This window comes from Pongo abelii, chromosome 2 (assembly GCF_028885655.2).
Source record: "Pongo abelii isolate AG06213 chromosome 2, NHGRI_mPonAbe1-v2.0_pri, whole genome shotgun sequence".
NCBI lineage: Eukaryota > Metazoa > Chordata > Mammalia > Primates > Hominidae > Pongo > Pongo abelii.
In genome coordinates, this window is record NC_085928.1 from 154,893,315 (window position 1) to 154,913,456 (window position 20,142).

The window sequence follows — 20,142 nt, forward strand, 5'->3', positions numbered from 1 at the left end:
CATTGGGTAAATACACCTGTTCAAAATGGGAGAAATATGTGAAAACAAAGATGTTACAGGTCCCATGCAAGTCCAAAATCCAGCAGGGCACTCAAATATCAAAGATCTAAAATGATCTCCTTTAAATCTATGTCTCACATCCAGGTCACACTGATGCAAGAGGTAGGTTCCCATGGTCTTCAGCAACTCCACCTCTGTGGGCTTTGCAGGGTACATCCTTCCTTCTGTCTGCTTTCACAGGCTGGCACTGAGTGTCTGTGGCTTTTCTAGGTGTACAGTGAAAGCTTTCAGTAGATCTACCATTCTGGGGTCTGGAGGACAGGGGCCTTTTTCTCACAGCTCCACTAAGTGGTATCCCAGAAGGGATTCTGTGTGGGGGCTCCAAGCCCACGTTTCCCTTCCACACTGCCTTAGAAGAGGTTCTCCATGAGAACATTGCCCCTGCAGAAAACTTCTGCCTGGACATCCAGACATTTCCATACATCCTCTGAAATCTAGGCAGAGGTTTCCAAACCTCAGTTTTTTATTTTTGTGCACTCATAGGCTCAACACCACATGGAAGCTGCCAGGTCTTAAGGCTTGTATCATCTGAAGCCACAGCCCAAACTCTACATTAGCCCCTTTCAGCCATAGCAGGAGTGGCTGGGATGCAGGGCACAAAGTCTCTGGGCTGCACTCAGCATGGTGTCCCCAGGCCCAGCCTATGAAACCACTTTTTCCTCCTGGGCCTCTGATTCTGTGATGGGAGGCTGCTCTGAAGATCTCTGACATGCTCTGGAGACATTTTCCCCATTGTCTTGAGGAGTAACATTTGGCTTCTCATTACTTATGCAAATTTCTGCAGCCTGCTTGAATTTCTCCTCAGGAAATTGATTTTTCTTTTCTATGGCATTGCCAGGCTGCACACTTTCCAAACATTTATGCTCTGCTTTGCTTATAAAACTGAATGCCTTTAACAACACCCAAGTCACCTCTTGAATGCTTTACTGTTTAGAAATTTCTTCTGCCAAATACCCTAAATCATCTCTCTCATGTTCAAAGTTTCACAGATCTCTAGGGCAGAGGAAAATGCTGCCAGTCTAACTTTGCTAAAGCATAATGAAAGTCACCTTTGCTCTAGTTCCCAACAAGTTCCTCATCTCCTTCTGAGACCAACTCACCCTGGACCTTTTTGTTCATATCACTATCAGCATTTTTGTCAAAGTCATTCAACAAGTCTATAGAAACTTACAAACTTTCCCACATTTTTTTTTTGTCTTTTTCTAGAGCCCTCCAAACAGTTCCAACCTCTGCCTGTTACCCAGTTCCAAAGTCGCTTCCACATTTTCAGGTGTCTTTTCAGCAATGCCCCACTCAACTGGTACCAATTTACTGTATTAGTTCACTTTCACACTGCTGATAAAGCCATAATCGAGACTGGGAATAAAAAGAGATTTAATGGACTTACAGTTCCACATGGCTGGGGAAGCCTCACAATGATTGTGGAAGACAAGTAGGAGCAAGTCCCATCTTATGTGTATGGTAGCAGGCAAAGAAAGAGCTTATGCAGGGAAACTCCCATTTTTAAAACCATCAGATCTCACAAGACTCATTCACTATCTCAAGAACAGCACAGGGAAGACCCGCTCCCACGATTCAAACACTTCCTAGTGGGTTCCTCCCAGAACACGTGGGAATTGTGGAAGCTACAATTCAAGATGAGATTTGGGTGGGGACACAACCAAACCATATCACCTTATAAAGTTTCTGTGAAAATTAATTAGTTAATATACAACCAAAAACGTTTTGTACTGTGTTTGACATATATTAAGCACTCAATAAATGTTTACCCTAAAATGTACATTTATTTTAAATCAAAGTTTATAATATAGTAGGTATCCATGCATTTATAAATGTAATTATTAATTTTTTGCAATACACTTTGAAAGAAAAATTCATGCCTAATTAAGATTAGAATATCAATTTAAAGTGTTTAAAAATATCCTATTTATGTGTTAGTTACAGAACCAATTTGCTAAAGTAAGCTTATTGTCTTGTATCACAGGTCACATACAGAGCATTTAATAGAGAGTAGTGTAGTTTTCTGGGCAGACATATTTTACAAATAAAGATATTCTCTTGAGAATGAAGGTTTAAAAAATAGAAGAACACAACCCTCACATGCTTCCCATGAACAAAGTAATTCACTATTTGTAATCGATAATGAGAAATCCAGAAGTAATATGCAGAATATATAAATTGGTTGACTGATGCATTATATGCTATTTAAGGAGTTATGAGAATTTGAAAAAAATGGCCTTCTTTAAAAAAGAAAATAATATAGTCCAAATGGAACATAATAGAGAATTCAGGATACAAACTGCAATGATATGAACAAGGTTAATTTGGAAGGTCAGAGAAAATGAGAACACTAAACTTTTACAAGGCAAATATTAAAAATTGGAATATAGAAACAAGAATCAATAAGCAGAATAAAATATTTATCAAAATAATAAAATCCAGTGTAGCCTTCTATGGCAATTCTCAACATATCCTTTTAACCAATGTCTCACAGGTATATAACAGTTTGAGAATGAATAAAACCCTCTAAAATTTAGGCAAATTCTTCTTTAAATATAACACCTAATTACCACACTTTCCTAGCCTTGTTCATATTCAGATATTCATTTAATTATTTTTCAGATAAAAATTTTTGTTTTATTTAAGCTATTATACATCTAGACAATCACTTCCAGAACAACAGGATTAGTATCATTTCAGATAATCCCAGATGATCAAACTTTACTTACCTTTTTTTTTTTTTTTTTAACAATATTAAGTGCTGCTTCTGGAGGAGCTAAGTGTAGAAAATACATAATATAAAAAAATAAAAAACTGAAGTACAGAAATGTGGATCTAACATTCTTTGAAAACTTATCACTTGGGTATTCCTGAGTTTCTTCATATTACATTTTATTTGAATTGGCAAAGTAGAGGTTGTTCCATGTTGACCAGATTGAACATATTTTTGCAGGAGAGATAGCATAAAGTTTTTATATCTACAGCAATAGTTGAATCTATTACTTTCTTTATTGCATTTCCTAGAGCTTTCTTATCTCTTTTATGTTTTGCTCATATTCTGTTATCAAATGCCCAGTTAACCTTTGAAATAAAATAACATTTTTATAAGTTAATTTAGGTTTTAACTTTGAATGTTTGTATAGGACTTGAGAAGTTATCTCCATAAGCTTAATACATGTATAAAATACATATATTTGATTTTTAAAAAGTAGAAAAATGTGAAATGACTTCTGGATTGGTGACATTAAGAACTCTTCCTACTCCTCAGCAAAACAAACAATTAGTAAAAAAAAAAATTTTTAAATAAAAGCCCTAAAAACTGTCCTAATGGCACACAGCAAATGAAGAACACATTCAAGATAATCTACTAAATCTCAGTAAGAGCAAGTCTGTGATGCTTGAACAAAGGCCCACTTGCTACCCAAAACCGCAGCTCAGAATAATGAAAGTTCTATTCCGGGTGGATACAGTGAAAAAAACAGGACATCTATTTTCCCCAATTTTCAGTCTATGACATCTCCCTAGTTGAGGCGGGACCAGAATTTCTCATTTCACTGAAGCCCATGTGGCAGAGATTGGATTTTAGCAAGAATGTCTGAGATGTCTGGAGCTCTCTTTCCCCATTCACCCTCCCTGCTAAAGCAGAAGCTCCATCCCAGGACAAGCAGGTTGAGAGCACTGGGGCCGTAATTGCTCTTGCATCAGCACACTACTGGGATAGAGGTTTTATGCCAGTGAGGCTAGACAAGACCAGAGGGAATCTCTCCCATCCGGTGCATGTCCTGCTCATAAAACAGCAGCATCACTTTTAGAGAAATAACTCTTTCCGCTCCCAGTTCCAGAGCGCTGGTTCAGAGGTTTTCTTAGAGACAGAGGCTGGCCATAAAAACAGAGACCTCTGAAGCTTCCCCCAAGCGACCTGGCTTTATTTTGAATATAGTGTGGGGAAGTTAAAACTTAAGGCATTCTCAGTAACAGTGGAGGTTTTGGTAGTAAGCAATTAAAAGAAGGTTGGTATCTAAATGAGGGCAATAAGCTAACACACTAGGCCACTTAGTCTACCAGAGTGAACTAGAGAAAAGATATCTAAGAAGAATCCTCTTGGAGTCAGAATAAACTTTAAAGACTTGCCTCAAGACCACCCCTGCAAAGAGGATAAAATTTAATTATATAAGACCCTGGATTAATTTATGCCCTAGGTCATTGTAGAAAATAAAATACCAATCAGCCAGCAATTAGTAGAGGCTAAGAGTTTGGTGTGATACCAGTAAAGATAGATGGCTTAACAGAAATATTATATGAAGGGACAATCCAAGAGAGCCCTGCTAAAGCCAGTACTATTCTTGAGTGCATTTTCTAAGGCAGCAATCTCTTGCAGAGGCCACAGACTTCAGGAGAAAATACTTTATTAAGATAGTGACAACAATTTATGAGGGAAAATCCAGATCCAGAGTTGTTGTAATATATTCCCTAAAATGTTCAATTTTTAACAATAAAAGCAAGATATGCAAAGACAGAGGAAAGTGTAACACACATATAGGGGAAAAAAAAGATAACCAAAACTGCCTATGAAGGGGTCCAAGTGGTAGGCTTATCAGACAAAGCCTGCAAAGTATCTATTAAAAATATAATCAAAGGACTAAATAAATAAAACCATTCTTAAAGAAATAAAGGAAGGTATGATGACAATATTTTACTAAACAAAATATAAATTAAATGGAAATTCAAGGGTGGAAAATAAAATCATCAAAATAAACATTTCACTGGAGGAATTCAACAGTAGATTTAAACTGGCAGAAGATAAATTCAGTGAAGTTGAAAATAAAAGTTATGGTTCATTCTGAAGAACAGAAACACAATAATGAAGAAAAACAAACTCTCAGAAGAATATAGGGCACATACAATTGAACACACCAGCATACGTAAAAAAGAATATCAGGATAGAAAATTGAGAAGCAAGCAGGAAAAATAGTCAAAAAAATAATGGCTGTAAACTTTCCAAAATTAATGGAAACCTTAAACATCTAAGAGGTTAAGGATTTTAGAGTGCATTTAAACAAACTCCTTCATTTTACAGGCATGGATACTGAGCCTAGAAAGATGACAGATTTATATTTCCTGTAATATTCCCGAATGGTTCATACAAAAATCTGTATATGTGAAATTAGCCCAGAGAAGTGTTTTAGAACATGAGCTCAGGAGTTGTTAATTCACTCTAAAATCCTTAACTGTCATAAACTTCTATGATTTTGTGTTTCAAGTGGCCTACGTGATTCTTCAGTGAATAAAACCTTTAAATCTTAACTCTATTTGAATTCCAGGCTCCAAACAAGGAATCAGTTCACACACTTCATTGCTTTAATAAAACTCCTCATTACTCAACATAGTCACCTTTTTCTCTCATACGCAGTCCATTGGACAGTTGTTTATTAACCAATTCCTAATCTCACACATGGAAAGTCCTCCCACTCTTCTCCCCCTTTACAAATTTCTCCTGTCTTTTGGGGATCACCTTTAATCACAATTCCTCCCACACACCTTTTTTGACTTCCCTGATCTTTATCAATCAATATCACTGACTAACATAAACTTGACAGGAAATACACTGATCTTTAAAAAAATGTATTCCTATTCTTATCTGTTTAGATTTATCTCTTTGATAATGACTTTGCTTTGATACTTTTATTCATATGTGCCATATCATCAGATTCAGTGCTGGGCATGCCCCTTCCACCAGCCGCTAGTTCCCATGTGCAGAATAGAAGGGTTTAATACAACCATAGTACAGAAACATTTACCACACAGTTCAGAATTACAAAGGCTATTAGAAGATATAAAATTATTACAGAAAACCTTTGGGTTATAAGAATTGCTAGTTTTTGAGAATCATAAAAGAGGAAAAATATTACTCTCCTCTCTCTGGAAGAGAAAGCTTCCTAACAAAAGGTCCTTTACAAAGCTACTTTATTAATGTTCACTAACATGAAAAAAAATAATTGACCTATTTATCTGACAGCATTTGATTTTAGACTAATTAAAATTTCATTAAATTACTTAGCATTTATAATAGCAACAATTTGTTAGAAATTGAGGATTAAAATAAAAATAAAATATTACACAAATCTAGTTCTGCAGAGTTGTCTCTTTTCAGAAAAAGTAATACATTATTTTGTAAATTATTTGGTATTAGGACACCTATTCATATAATTAAAAATAGGTACAACCAACAACATAATTTTATAAGCATATGTGATGCTCTGTGTGCTCTATATACTTTATTATAGTTGGGTCTTTGTTTCTAAAAATAGTAAAATAAATCTGTCCTCTGTCACGGTTTCAGAAACACCAAATTAAGAATGTTTTTATGACATCTAACTTTCATTAGGATAAATATTTTAAAGGACATTGGAAACAATACATTTAGTTTGGACATCTTTGGGGTTTTTTTTTTGAATTGGTAAAATTACCTATTTTTATGATCTGTGAATTATCTAGAAGCCTGTACACACACACAAAAATAAAGGCCTTCAAATAAAAGCATTTCTAAAGGCTAAAGAGATTTTAAGCTTATAAATTTGATTTTGAGCATACTTAGTTTAAATATTTGTTCTTTCTGAGGAAAATAAGGTCAAAATAACTAAAGCTCTCTTTAATTTTAAAGACAAACATGCCTCTCTAAATAAACCACACTTTCATTCATATCTAACACATTTTGTTTATTATATCTCTACTATTAGTTTCCTACCCCCAGTTTCTGCACAATGCCCAATTTTTCAGAGTTAATCTGTATTATTACATAAGATGTATTCATTGAATAATAGGATTGCCTGTAAGATTTACATAGCCTCCTCAATTAAATTAAACATGACTTGTATGTTTACAAATACCTTACTTTCTACCCTGTTTGACCTATTGTGTATAAGAGATTTAAATGTATGAGATTTCAACATGTTGGAACTTTCCGTTCACTTTGCACATTGGCTAAACAAAAGTTTTATCCAGGTTTAAACTAATTTTATATAAAGTAGCCAATATTGTAAAAATAATGTCACTGTATAGAGACTAAAATATAATGGTTGATCCAATTTTCCAGGGATTCTATGGAAAATTTATTTATATGAACTAAACATTTTGAATTTACCCTTTCACAAGCAACTAAAAATGCTGCAGGTAAATTTTTTTAAGTATCAGCTATTCTTTGTTTTCTCTACAATTCTTTTCTTTTCAGAATCTATTTAAGCTAAACAAATGTAACAAATAATTCAATTCTCTAAAGAACTTGGATGGTAATTTAAAAAATGATAAAATGATAAAGATATTACAACATAATATGATATTTTTAATAAAACACAACGTATGATTAGACATGAATATGTATTACATATTAGGAAGAAAACTGAAGAAAAAATTTGCCAAAGCATATTCAAAAAAGCACAGCTACAACTGATATTTCTTCACAATGAGAAAAAAAATGAAGCCTAGGTTCAGGAGTTTTTCGAGCTTTGCAGAAATTCTGGTTATACTTGCCACCATTATAGTAAATAAAATTATTTGCAAATAATGCCATGCTTGATAGGTAATAATAGATTTCCAATGGAAGAATGCACATTAAATCAGCAAATGTTTTCACTATTTTTACTGGGCCCGAACAGAGCAGACAATAGAATATGTTAAATGCTAAAATTGGCTATTAAAAGAGAGTGAATCCATTTCACTGCAGCTTTTTATTTGTTTGTTTGTTTGGTTGGTTGAGTTTTTAAAAAATATATATCATAGTAGCATACATACCTGTTAAAATTGATTCATTATATCTCTAATGTCTGTTTCTATGTCTCGGCCACTGTCCAATATCCAATTTTCCAGAAGATACTGCCTTCAGTCACTTTAAATGTGATAGATATTTGTACCTGATTTTAATAGGAAAAATTATCATGCAGTAGGAGTCATTAGATGCCACCTTTTCAGCTACTTGCTACAGGTCACTGCTATAGCTTTTCACCTTATCAAATTGAATCAGACAGTGGCAATAATCTGATTGCATTCAGCACGGTGCCTACAGAAACATCTCTACTTTCTGAGCAGCTCTATTGTATTCATCTTTCTTCAGATTGCATCCAGTTTCATTAAGGAACTTTGCTTCAAGGATTGACTTTGGATACAAAGAGAAAAAAATCAAAAGCAAGATGCTGAAATTGCCTTGAGAGACTTCAATAACATCAGTTTAAATTTGTCGTACCTCAAATTAAATTTCAAAGGAGACTAGTTAAAAGAAAGTTGGCAGAAAGCTGTTTTTTCCTGTAAGATACAACTTTCTTGGCATGCACAAGTCACTTAACATTTCTGAACTGTATTTTCAATTAGCAAATAAGAATAAAAACTATGTAAAGGAAATTGCTGTCTAAAATGTAGGTTGTCCTTCAGATAGAATCCAAATATTTAAAGGCCTACACAGCTAGTAATAGTAATGAAGTTATATTTGCATTTAAATCCTAAAATTGCTGATTGTTTTCTCCACCTACACAAGTAAAAAATATTCCAACTCCCATATCACTCCTTCCGTGCCCCATTCCAACTCCACCCTTCCAGTTATTTTTCAGGAAAAGCCTCCTCTCTTTTTCTCTCTTTCATATTCTTGGTAGCTACCTACCCTCAAGAATCCCCTTCAGCCACTTTTGTGCTGCTAAAGACATGCTTTCCCTTTGTAGATATTTAAATCCTATGTCCAAAACAACTCTTCCTATACCTCAGTATTCATAAAACCTTTTGTGAAGAGATCCCACAGAAATTCAGTGATTTGATGGAGCAGGGCATAACAATTATCTAGAACCTGTTATAACATTTGCAAGACTTTTGCAAAACGAACTATTAAACACAGCCATTAATAGAAATTAAATTATATGAACTACAAGAAAATTAATTATATTAAAAACCTGGGCAAAAATTCTCAAAATTTACCACTTTAAACTACATTGTACTATTATCTATCCTATTAAGGTTATTTACACCTGTTTTATGTATATGGCATAAATACTCTTAAATTAAGTTTAGCCTAAAGCTGCCTCCTTACATACTATGAGGTCAGCCTAAAGATGTCTCTGTACATAGTGAACTGTAACCTAAGTGAAGGTGTAGACAGGTTGTAACCTACTCTTGCAGCAGTCATTGGGTTTTGACCAATCAAAGGTAACCAACTATCCAAACTGTGTTCAAGTAAGACAAACGTCAAACTGTAACCAACCCAACTGTTTCTGTACCTCACTTCCATTTTCTGTATGTCACTTTCTTTTTCTGTACATAAATCTTCTTTGACCAAAGGGCAGCTCTAGAGTCTCTCTGAACCTCTTCTGCTTTGGCAGCTGCATAATTGTTGGGAATAAGAGTTCAGAATCACAAGGAAAATGAGCACTTAGACAACATCTCAGCAAGGCAAATTTACTTCTGCAGAAGGGTGTGTCTTGTGTTGGAGCAATGGTGAGAGCACACAGAACAAGGAAAAGCAGGGGTTTTTATTATCTCTAATGCAGCTTCTGCTCCTGTGTCTTTCCCCTATTGGTTAGGGTTGGACCACATGGTCTAAACTAGTCCCAACTGGCTAAACATTTAAACTTTCTTAGATAAGGTAGGCACATAAGGGAAGTGAGAAGAGAGGGAAGGGGGGTCCTTTACAGGGGAACTAGGAAGGTAACCTATTCCCTAATAAGCAAAGGAACATCTACTGGGGTTGTAGCAAGTTCTGGCATGCCTAGGCATATTCAGACAAGTTGGGGTGCAGCAAAGGCAAGCGGGTATTTGGAATTATAGGATAGAGAATGGGAAACTGGATAAGCTGTTTCAAGAGGGAAACTAACTGTATCTAACAATTTCCCCCCTTTTGATTTTTATAATCTTTCCCTTCAAACCTTTTTAACATGTCTTGACTTTGTTGTTCTGCTTGATCTTCTAAAAGAAAGAGCTTATCTGAATAAGGCAGGGGAGAATTGAGGAAAGTTTCGGTGAGAGTTGTCTCAATAAGTCTTTGTATTAACCCTCACGCACAGGGTATGAGGCAACATCCAACAAGAATTAGTACACTTATAACAATGCCAAGGAGGTAACTATTGAAGTTACTAACTTTTTCCATCCACTGAACCACTTTTCCACGAGGCTTGTAAAGGGGTCCTCTATTCTGGAGTTTTTAGCCAGTTCATCTGATAGAGAGGTAAGGCCCTGAAAGGCTTTTGTAATTGTCCCATCAGGGGCTGTGTTGTTAGGATGAAAGTACAACACTGGGTTCTGATCACGAAAGAAACTTCACCTTTCTCTGCTAGTACCATGTCTAATGCCATCCTATTTTCCCAGGCAATTTGACTCGTGGGCCTTAATTGTTCAGCTATTCCTTTAATGGCATCTCTGGTATAGTTAACAAATCTTTGCTGGTTATAGTAAATGTAATTTATCCAATCTACATTTTTATTGATAGTTAACCACCAGAACAATGTGGATTCAAACCATGCAGCTATTTGGTTTCAAGCTTTAAATTCATTTGACACTCCTCATGGAACCCTGATGGCATCTATGTAAACTTAAGGATCAAAAGACTCATGAGGGGTCTCTTCCGGGTTTATAGTGCTTTGCTTTTACTTTTTCTGGTTGATGAAATGCCAGGGTGAAAGGGATAGCCAATTGAATTAGAGAACTAGTTCCGCTCCAGTTACTTGGCAGAGTGTCCAGCAGGGGTCCACCACAATATGACCATACATCTGCTCAGGAATGGCTGAGGGCAGACTGATGGGTAAGCTCTTGGAAGGACCTAAGCTCTTTAGATCCCTTTAAGTCTCTAAAGAATGCTAAGTATTCCCTCTGTTGTGAGAGACATGAGGTAAACTTGACATTGGAAGGCAGAGGCTGGATGGCCCTTGGGGGCTGACCTGCAGGGTATTGAACTTCAGGGAACAGCAGAGAAAGAGCTTGGCATGATTTGTCTTCCCAGGCTGTGGGGGCTTGAAAAAGAGCGACCATACAGCTCATGCACAGTTAGCAGGGAGAATATCCAAGTGGAAAGGGGGTGATCTGGGCCTCTGGTCTACTGTGCACACAAGCGTAACAGTCACTTTTGCTTAGGACACGGATGGAATATTTAATCCATTCCAGCCAGGCATTTGTATCTCATTAACCTGTCTCAATTGCTAGGGTTTATTTTAGATCTTTTACTTCTATAATGGACACCTTGGTTTAAACATTAGGTGCAGGAATAACAGGTGTTTGGTTCAAAGCTGAAGCTATTGGGGATGGGGAAGGAGATGGGGGGAAACAAAATGTATCTCAAAAATACCTATAGGGTCTCTCCTGTCTAAACTAGTCCTGATTGGCTAAACACTTAAACTTTCTTAGAGAAGGTAGGCACATAAGTGAGAAGAGAGAGAAGGGGGTCATTTACGTGGGGACTGGGAAGGTAACCTATTCTCTAATAAGGACAGGAATGTGGACTGGGGTTGCAGCAAGTTCAGACATGCCTAGGCATATTCAGACAAGTTGGGGTGCAGCAAAGATAAGGAGGTATTTGGAATTATAGGATAGAGAATAGGGAAACTGGATAAACTGTTTGAAGAGGGAACCTAACTGTATCTAACAATAATTTCTGAATCATTTTTTCCTCAAACTAGTTAAATTTAATTTGTCTAAAGTTATTTTTTAACAATGCTGTACAATGACATGCTTCTGCGCACAGCTTTCTAACTCCACATCCAATGATCTTGAGTTGTTAGTCTGAAGTCATCCATGGTGAGAATATTTTAGCAGTATGCTGGTAAATGTTTAACAACCAGTTCTCCAAAAGAAAAATGACCTGATTTATAGCACGTATCAATGTTGTGGCATAAGTATCCTCACTGTAGTTGAATCAACTTTGTGAAACTACTGAAAATTTAACAATTTCATCTGCTGAGCTGGTTGGAGTTGTCTCCAGTATGTTATTGAATTTTTGATGCCAGATCTATTAACAAATATTGCTAAATAGGTTTTTTTTAAGCCAATTGTTAAATATCTTCCAGCATAGTCAGTGTCAGGTCGAGTTTCTGAAGCCCAGGAGTGAAGCAGGCATCTCAGATTTCTCCATTTCTGCCTTTGATTCAATTTAGTCTTTAAGACCTGAGACTCCCAAAGGACAGATAGGAAAACTGTGGCTCAATTGGACCTGCAGTCTGTTTATGTATTGCCCTAGAGTTAAGAAAAGTTTTCATATTTTGAAAGATGGCAAAATACAATAAATAAAAATATATGACAGACTATATGTGGCATACAAAACTTCAAATAATTACTATCAGGCTATTAAAAAAATGTTTGCAACTCCTGGCCTAAATTCACAATTGTTATTCCACAAAACCCAATTTTCCAGTTCCTTATTCTTAAAGTAATTCTAGGCTATAATTTTTTAAAATTTTCTCCAGTCCAGGTGAATAATACTGGATCACAATCCTGTCTCACATTTGTCTATTTCTGCCAGTTTTTCATCTGCCCTACCTCATATTGTTCCAAGCCCAACAGCCATAAATGCTAAAGTGTTTCTCCATTTATAGTATAAAGTAAGAAATAATGGGACACTCAGTTTTTAAACTATTTAACCATATGCTATAGGAGTGAATTCATTTCTAGACAGAAAGAAAAAAGAACAAAGCAAGCATGCAGAGAAAAGTAGAAGGGTTTCATGCAGGAAAGTTGCTCTGGCTACTCACTGTTTTCTAGTGTGCTAATTCATTTACTCCTTAGAAGCACAAAGGCCCATCTGGGGATGTGGTGATGAGCAAAACAGAGACAAGCCTACTCATATGAATCCCCTGCTCCTGGTTCTAGACCTCTGCATCAACATTGACTGTAATGTTTACTCTGATTCTATGAGATACCAGAATATCCTTCAAAAATCCTCTTTCCATGACCCAGTCTGTTGTGAACTAAATTACTGGTCCATGCCTAAGAAAATGAAGTCATATTTAATTAAAATTACTTCTGTTTTTAAGGATTTAAAACATCAAATTTAATTTATATACAAATATGGTTCTAAATGTATATATGTACATTAATACATATATATTTCTCTATATAAACATTTTGTGTTTTATTATTTCTGATTGTTTAATAATATATTCTATTCCTTAGTTCTTAAGTTAAAATAATTTTTTCCCTTTATATCTTGAACCCCACATAATTTATCTTTGGGAATAATAGCCAAGCAACTACTGTATGTAGAGTGATGTAACTTCATACACTAGTTAATATCTTCAAAATTTTGAATCACTAATAGGTTATATTCACTCTAGCAATATGAAAAGTAAAGCTAATAGTTGTCAATCCTTTCTTTTCTAAAAATAGCTACAGAAAAATAATGTAAAACCATATATAGATATATATGCAAACTGCATGAAGAAGTTCTAAGATAAATAATTCAGTACATTTATTTTCTTTTTATGCACATGTGGTTTTCAAACTTGTGCATTTTTTTCTTTGTCTTAGATTTTCTAATACAAGTTAAATAAGCTTAATTTACACTTACCCAAAACTCCAGAAAAAAATTCTTCTGGAGGACGGCAATGGGAAAGAGTGGGAAAGACAGGCAGCAACTGATGGTCAAATAGCATTTTTTTGTTCTATTTCATTAACTTTAAATTTCATTGAGTAATATTTGCAGTGCAGTCGACTCTTCACCTATGGAATCTTCCAGGTGACTGTTTAGGAGCTATGCCACTGAAAGTCTTTACCAGTGACATGTCATTTTGTACTTTGTCATACAGTAGAATTTAATTTTCAATCAACACACATGACTTGTCTTGAAATTGCTGATGATTTAGATTTATTTTCATGGGCTACAAGTGCTTATTTCTTTGCTTACTTCTATTTATAAACTTCCTTAAATTTACTAGACCTAGAAATATCTCTTTTCTGACTCTCTCATTTCTTTCTTATCAATCTGGATTATTCTCTGAAGCCCTGTACAATACACCTGTCCTTAAACAATAATCTCCTTTGTTACATTGCTTTCCTGTCTGAGAATTCTTAAACCAGCATGTATAACATGTGGCACATATTGCTTGTAGTATTTTTTGAGGTTTTTTTTATTTTTTTTCCCATTTGTATCTTTCCAAATAGAATTTAATTCTTTAAAGGTAACGAACCATGACTTATACTACTTGCATATCTCTCTGTTACTGATAAACTGTTGCACACATTGACAGAGCACATGCATATTTCACGAATGGATGAACGGGACTATCTTTGAAATGAAGATGCAAAATACTCCATTTAAGAAATTTCGTACCATTATTTTAGTATGGTCAACACACCAGTCAAATACTTATTTTTAATTTGCTCATGAGAATAATTATGTCCCTCATTTTATAAACATGGCAGTCTTAGCATACACACAGCAAAATGAAAAAACTGACTCAGAATTATAAACGGAGGACAGAGGCAGAATATTTTGGTGTGTTTCATTCTTAATATCATCGTCCTTATTTTTTTTTAGTTTTTTAAATTTGTAATTTTAAAACTATTGTGTAAGTCTTATATACAAGGAATTTAGAAATGATATTTTTAATAAATACATTTAAATACTTTCCTGAGTATAGTTTGAAAGTCTACATAGACACCAACACATAAACAGAAATGTCTATTTTGAAAACATTTTGACTGGTCATAATTCTAAATATATATTTGAGAAATATAATATGAGGTAATAGAAATATTTTCTTTTAGAAATAATAATAAATTAATATTCTGAACATTAATAAACCATAAATATAAGTACATAAAATTATGTCTTTAGAGATATGACAATATCTAGTAGAATATAATCATTTCACAAATAAAACAAAGGTGAATTAATAAAATTTTTTGGTCTAATATTATTCAGATACAGGACTAAAACTAGAATACATGTCTCCATTTCAGAAAGTTTCTTTTTTTCCTATTTCTCTCTTATTACCTAAATGAATAAAAATGAAGTTCATTCTTTTTAATGTGAAGCAAAGCATTCATAAAACACACAAAATAATTATTCTGCTATGTGTAAAATATGCAATAGAAAACTATTGTATATAAGTGAAATTAAGCTTTATCCAATGACTGAGAAGATAGAATAAGAAAAAAATTATTAGAAATCTGCAAATTATTTTCCTTTTTAATGCTGCTGAGAAGCAAGTTTCACTTATTGAACACAGGCAAGCATAATCAATTCAAGTTTCAAACTATTTGTTAAACAGTGAAAAATGATGGCAATATGCCACAAAAGTTTTTAAATTAATTTTAACTTGGTATAAAATTTCCTGAAATTCATTTAATCTATTTTTAATTGGAATGTAAAGAAAATTATTCTAGGGACAAACTCATATGTGAGTCTCTTTGAACAGAAAGCATGTTTTCTGCACTTAGGAAACAAGCATGACAGCATGGCAAGTATTTTTTAATGTGGACATCTGTCTCTCTACTCTGGAGAACATAAATACTACCCACGTGATACATTACAGATGGTGAGCATTTTCAGCTACCATGGCCCAAACACATTTCTGAGGTGAAGTGCCATCCCTCTTCTTGCTGAATGCTCTAAGCCTCATAGGAAATGAGGAAATGAACCTTTCATAATTCAATATCATCAACAAAAATATGTAATCTTTAAATTGTTGAAGTGTTTGGTATATGCATTCTCTCATATAAAATATATTTTGTTTAAATACTGTATATAGTTTATCGGTGTTTGGATAACATATTTTCTTGGATAATATTCCTTCATTGCCTTGATGTTCTCTAACTCGATATGAGATAATTTTGTAAGAATATGGATTCAAATCTTACATCACTCTTTGGTGTATTAGAAAGCCAAACCATAATTTGCTACATGTAAATGGCTCACTAAATGTATGCACTAATTGGGATAAGGCATCTATATCCCCTAAGAACGTCTCCCTTAATAAATATCTAACTTACAGAAAACTAAATAGTCAAAGTTATTTATAACTTAATGAGGAAAAGCATTCATGAAAAAATAATGGAAAGAAAAGAAAATGCTTTGCAAGACATAACATTTGTGGTGCTGACATTCATGATTCTACTCCTTTTGAAATATTTAGGTTCTGGACTTAAGCATAATTGATCATAGAAAGGATCAAGGAAATAATACGCCCACAGTTACCCGCTACACTCACCTCATATATGTGAGAGAACACTGAGGACATGAGCATCTAAACGCAGGTGAGGTTGGTAGAGGTCCATTGTAGAAAGGAAGAAATTGCAAAGCTGCTACACAAAGGTAGGAAAGTTAGAGGAGGCTGATCCCTGACTACCATACATGGTTTAGGTCCACTATTTAAAATTCCCCATTTCCTGCCCACAGAAAAAAGTATATTACACATAATAAAACTACTGGCAAGAAAAAATAGTAGTTTGAAAATAAAATTGTCAGGAAGTTGAATGCTCAGGAAATACTTTTTTCTTTGGGTTATCAATAGTTGAAGGGAAGAGAAAAGTAAACATAAAATATGTTAAAGTATATATCTATATGCATTCAAATTCTATGTCATCAACATATTTATGACATAAGTTTGTAAAATATTCTATGTGATTGTATTGTTTTTTGAATGAATTAGAAATGTTATCCATAAAGTAGGCCAAAATATTTATTTATATACTCTTAGTAAGTAAGCTAGATGATTAAATGAAATATTTGTTCTGACTCGCTAGACAATTTTTGATATGCTGTTCATCTATATTAAGATAAATAAAATGTGAAGAGTATGATTGAAAATAATTTTGAAATTCTTCAAGGTAAAAGTGATATTCACTTATTTAGAACTGCTTACTTTGAGGATTCCTGAACTGGAAGCCTCAATACTTATTCAAAATATGCATCAACTTATACTCACATTGCAAATCCAATGTACTTTTAATGATTTACTACATTATAGGTTCACAAGGAATGTACAAAAACAAAATAAAACAAACTCAATGTCCAGAACTAATAATAAGTTTGACCAGGTCACAAGACATAAAGTAAACATTTAAAAATCAATTGTATTTCTAAATTTTAACAATGGACCCCAAAATTAAAAATAAAATGTTATTTAAAATTGCCAAAAAAGAGAGAGAAATACTTAGGTGAAAATTCAACAAAACATGTACAGGAAATGTTTGCTAAAAACTATAAAATATTAGTGAAAGAAATTTTTAAAATGTAAATAAAAAGAGAGACTTTGTGTTCATGGATTGGAAGACAGCATAGTAAACTCAGTTCACCCCAAATTGATATATAGGAATAATATAATTATTTTCAAAACACAGCAAGATTTTTTGGGCATTGTGTATGTAATATTATCGATTAAAATGGCCAAAATATTTATTTTATAGACTTTTTTAGCCTATTTTGTTTTAATATAGTCAAGCTTTTGCTAAAATTTATGTAGAAAGGCAAAGAAAATAGAGGGGCAAAAACAATATTGAAGAGGAAGAGTAAAATGAGAGGAATTCATTTCTCCAATTTCAAAAATTATTATGAAGTTAAAGTAGTCAGACATGAAGTATTGGTGAAGGCATAGACACAGATTAATGGAATAAAATAGAGAAACATAAGACACTAAAACAAACATGCAAAATGATTTTTGATATAGATGGAAAGGCAATGTGATGGTGGAAAGATATATATTTTGGCTAACTGTAGGAAAGAGAGAAAGAGAAAGAAAGAAGAAAGGAAGGAAGGAAGGAAGGAAAGAAGGGAGAAGGAAGGAAAGAAAGAGAAAGAAAAAAGAAAGAAAGAAAGAGAAAAAGAAAAAAGAAAGAGAGAGAGAAACAGAGAAAGAGAGGAAGGAAAGAAGGAAGGAAGAAAGGAAGGAAGGAAGGAGAAAGAGGAAGGTCATTCTGGCTAGTGTGAGAGGAGTATCTCTTTGTGATTGTGGCTTGCATTTCTCTAATGATTAGTGATATTGAGCATTTTTTTCATATGCTTTTCGGCCACATGTATGTCTTCTTCTGAGAAGTGCCTCTGTCCTTTGCTCAATTTTTTTCATGGGGTTATTATTATCATTATTTGCTTGTTGACTTGTTTAAGTTCCTTATCGATTCTATATATTAGATCTTTGTCAGATGCATATTTTGCAAGTATGTTCTCCTCCCTTGGTTGTCTGTTTAATTCTGTTTAATCTGTTGATAGTTCCTTTTGCTGTGCAGCAACTCTTTAGTTTAAATAAGTCTCATTTGTCAATTATTTTTGTTTTTGTTGCAATTGCTTATGGCATCTTTGTCATGAAATCTTTGCAAGAGCCTATGTCCAGAATGGTATTTCCTAGGCTTTCTTCTGGAGTTTTAATAGCTTTAAGTTTTACATTTAGGTCTTTAATTTAACTTGAATTAAATTTCGTATATGGTAAAAGGAAGGGGTCCAGTTTCAGTCTTCTGCATGTGACTAGCCAGTCATCCTAGCACCATTTATTGAATAGGGAGTTCTTTCCCCATTGCTCCTTTTTGTCAGCTTTGTCAAAGGTCAATTGGCTGCAGCTGTGTGACTTTATTACTGGGTTCTCTAATCTGTTCCATTGTATTATGTATCTGTTTTTATACCAGTATTAGGCTGTTTTGGTTACTGTAGCTTTGCAGTGTAGAGTGATGTCTCCAGCTTTGTTCTTTTTGCTTAGGATTCAAGTGGCTATTCAGGCTTTTTTGGTTCCGTAGGAATTTTAGAATAGCTTTTTTCTAGTTATGTGAAAAATGTCATTGGTAGTTTGATATAAAGAGCATTGAATCTTTACATTGCTTTGTATGGTTTGGCCATTTTAACAATATTGATTCTTTCCATCCAAGAGCATTGAAGGCTTTTCCATTTGTTTTTGTCCTCTATGATTTCTTTCAGCAGTATTTTGTCATTCTTGTTGTAGAGATCTTTCTCCTCCCTGGTTAGCTGTATTCCTAGGTATGTGTGTGTGAGTGTGTGTGTGTGTGTGTGTCTACTGTGAATGGGATTGTGTTCTTGATTTGGGTCTCAGCTTGGATGCTGTTTGTGTATAGAAATGTACCGATCTTTGTATGCTTAAACTTTGCTGAAGTTGTTTATCAGATCTGGGAACTTTTGGGCAGAAACTATGGGTTTTCTAGGTATAAACTCATATCATCTGTGAAGAGAGATAGTTTGGACTTTCTTCCTATTTTGATATATTTTATTTCTTTCTCTTGCCTCATTGCTCTCAGGCACTATGTTAAATAGGAGTGATGAGAGTGGGCATCCTCTTCTTGTTCCAATTCTAAAGGGGAATGCTGCTGGCTTTTGCCCATTTCAGTTTTCCTATCTATAAACTGAAGACAGTAATAGTACTTTTTCTGAAAAACTGTTATAAATACATGCTAATGTATTTATGCTAATAAAATATTATATTAGCATATGTAATAAATGTATTTATGCTAGTAAAATATATTAGCATAAATACTTTAGCATGTATTTATAACAGTTTTTCAGAAAACTTTCATGCTAATAAATTATATTAGCATAATAATTTTACATTTTATGCACTCAACACATTTTTATTAATTAAAAGGTAATATAAAGCCAATGTTTAACATATGACTATAGCAGTGTGAGTACGACTTAGATGTTATGTTGTTAGTGGGCATTTTCTTCTTTAGGGTAAGACAAAATAACAACTCAAAAGTCTCTCTTCCATTACTCTGAGACTTTCTCAACATTATTGCAAGTCATTTGTGACTCTGAAATACGTATACATCTTTTGGTGGTGAGAATGATCTAGCTCAGCATTTGCCACTGCTTTGGTCACTGTGACTGATGAGTGATAGGCTGGTATCTTACCATTGCTTCATAATCCAGGAGGTGTCTTCTTTAAGCATGTTCCTAATAAATAAGCCAACTAAGAAAACAAGGAGAAGATTTTTAAATGGAACTCACATTTCTTTGATGAAGTATTCAAATAAACCCACTGGGCACTTTTATTAAACAAACTCTAAGACAGAAAACAATAATGTTTCAGTAGTGGGTTAATAATGAATAAATAAGATAATTAGAAAGAAGTTTTACATTGATCTGAAAAGTGGGCAAGTGTATACACATTATATTTAAAGCCA